Raw genomic sequence first — 2,620 nt, 5'->3', positions numbered from 1 at the left:
CCTGTGGCTGGGTGAGAAGCAAGTCAAACTGCCTTTGCAGGAGAACACCTCAGTCCATTTTCTAATAAAAACTCCAGAAAGCCTGCCTCTCAGCCCAGCCCAATCTCCAATCTGACAGGTTATGACAATGCTCCTCTCTAATTTCCTGGGCTGGCGGGCTGGTGGGCTGGTGACCACAGAGATCGCAACTGAACACGGCCCCCTGTCCTTGCTACCCTCCCTGCAAACCTATGCAGACAGGTCTCTGCCACCCAGCCCCGCCTAGATGAGGAGAGAGGGAGCCAGCTCTCTTTCAAGGACCCTGCAGCCGGCCCAAGGCTCCACTGGGTGCTGGGCTCCCGATGAGTCCTCCGTGGCAGACGCCCTTGACACTGGCTGCTGACAGAGCCTCTGGGCCCTTACAGCTGTGGCAGCATCAGTTCCAAGGCCTTTAGGCCCTGGCAGAGGGCTGCTGGTCCTGCCACTGCTGCTTTTGACTTTACTCTGGGGTGCAGGGCTCCCGATGAGTCCTCTGTGGCAGACGCCCCTGTCGCTGGGCACAGATGGAAGCCTGTGGGCCCCAAGTGCTGTGGCAGCCAGGGCTCCAGGGCTGTTATGTGCCAGCCGAAGTCTGCTGGCCCAGCCACCTCCATCCTTACTCGCATCCCTGAGACCCCCACCGACCTGTAGCTGTCTGGTCCATCACTATCTCTGGCCTCTGGTGCTCTACACGTTAAGAGAAACTTCTCTAGTAACGAACTATAGAAATGATCCCTGAAAGTAATCTTTCATTCCATTTATATAAAATGTCCAAAAAATGCATAGGATGGGGAGTAGAAACAGGGATTCACCATACATGGACATGAGGAATCTTTATGGGGTAAGGAAATGTTTTAAAACTATATTGTGGTGATAACTGCACAACTTGGCAAATTTACCCCAAAAATCAACTTGTGTAATTTAAACAAATGAAGTATATAATATATAAATTACACCTTAATAAAGTTGTTAAAATTGGGAAGAGGGTCACCTTAATGACAAGACAATGGTTCATCATGATCTCCCTGAAAAATTGATTAAAAGGTGCCTCGGTCTTGCTCCTGTAGGCTCTTTTTCACTGGGTTTGCAATAGGCTGGGCATCTGCATGACTATTTAACATTATCCCTAGGTATATCCCAATATACACCACTGGGGTATTTCTCAACATATGGTTTGTTTGTATCATCTGCATCCTAATCACCCCAGGTGTTAATGAAAAATGCAGATATCGCCCTGGCTGGCGTGGCTCAGTGGATTGAGTCCAGCCTCCGAATCAAAGGGCCTCGGTTCAATTCCCAGACAGGGCACATTCCTGGGCTGCAGGCCAGGTCCCCAGTGGAGAAAGCATGAGAGGAAACCACACATTGAAGTTTCTCTGCCTCTCTTTCTCCCTCCTTTTCCTCTCTAAAAATAAGTAAGTAAGTAAGTAAGTAAATAAATAAATAAATAAAAGCTTCTTTAAAATGAAGATATCTTGGTTATAATGCAGGTCTACTGAATCAAAATCTCTAGGTATCGGGTCCATCATCTGCTGTTTCAATGAGTTTATGAACCTACGCTCTATGCAGCAAGCAACATCTTGGTTTCTGCTCTAATTCTGAATGTCCAAAAGCTGCCTCATGCAAAAGAAACTGATTGTCACTATGTATCAATAGGCAGAAGGCTGGCACAAAGGTGTTAGGCAGTGATTCGAACCACTGTTCAATTACCTATATAATTTTGGCTTTGTTTCTTTATTTCTGTTTGGGCAAAGCTCAAGAATATTCACTGCACTATGATCTAATGGAATAACCTTCTAATCCACATTCATTTTTTATTGCATCTAAGATTAAATACCTTCAAGGGCAGCCAAAGAAATCACTGTTATTAAAGGACCTCAAAAGAACAGGTGGGAAAAATACTGGGTTAGTGGAGAGAAGAAGGGGAAAGAAGGCTCTTGTCCTGCCAGCTGGAGATCCCCTATAAAGCTAAATCCCAGTTAGAAAAACTTTTACCCATCTACCTTTCTCTTAATGTTAGCTTCCCAGGATAATGTGAATGTGTAATCCTCACACCTGCTAATACAGAACTCATTTACCTCTCCCCCCAAATTGCAAAGAATGCCCCAGACACCAAAATAATTTAAGGCTAAGACATGTCTTATTAAAATATTATGGTGAAAACTGTCCTGGCTTTACAAAGTATCCAAGAAATGGAAGAACAGATTCCCAGACCTACAAATAGTTACTGATGGAAATATCTCAGCTGCCAGACTATGCTTCATATTATCCACCAGCTCCTATGCTTTTAGGAGGGCCCTCCCCAAGGAGGGCCTGGTATAACACTCACCTTTCCCCAAGTAAGGTCACTGTTGGGTATGTGTTAACAAATCATCCCTTGGTGCTCACACTTTATGGAGCTGCTTGAAGAAAGGAAAGAGACAGTTTTTGTGAGGAATAAGGTGGAACAAGAGACACTTTCTAGCACATGTAGTTTTCAAACCAAAGTAAAGTCTACAGTCAACTCAAAAGAGGGAATAAGTCAAAGATACTAATTAAAAACACATTAATGTTGCCTAAAGATTTCTTTATAGTCACATTTGAATTTTGTAACTACATCCCT

General features: G+C 44.4%; 1 pseudogene; it reads right to left on the bottom strand.

The window, feature by feature from the left end:
* Positions 1-677: 677 nt before the first annotated feature.
* On the bottom strand, positions 678-767 carry LOC118999197 (uncharacterized; annotated as a pseudogene).
* Positions 768-2,620: the final 1,853 nt, after the last annotated feature.

Source organism: Sturnira hondurensis, unplaced genomic scaffold, assembly GCF_014824575.4.
Source record: "Sturnira hondurensis isolate 20B ecotype Veracruz unplaced genomic scaffold, ASM1482457v3 Scaffold0014740, whole genome shotgun sequence".
NCBI classification, from domain to species: Eukaryota; Metazoa; Chordata; class Mammalia; order Chiroptera; family Phyllostomidae; genus Sturnira; species Sturnira hondurensis.
The sequence above is the reverse complement of the archived record's forward strand: the minus strand, read 5'-3'. Positions and strand labels throughout refer to the sequence as shown.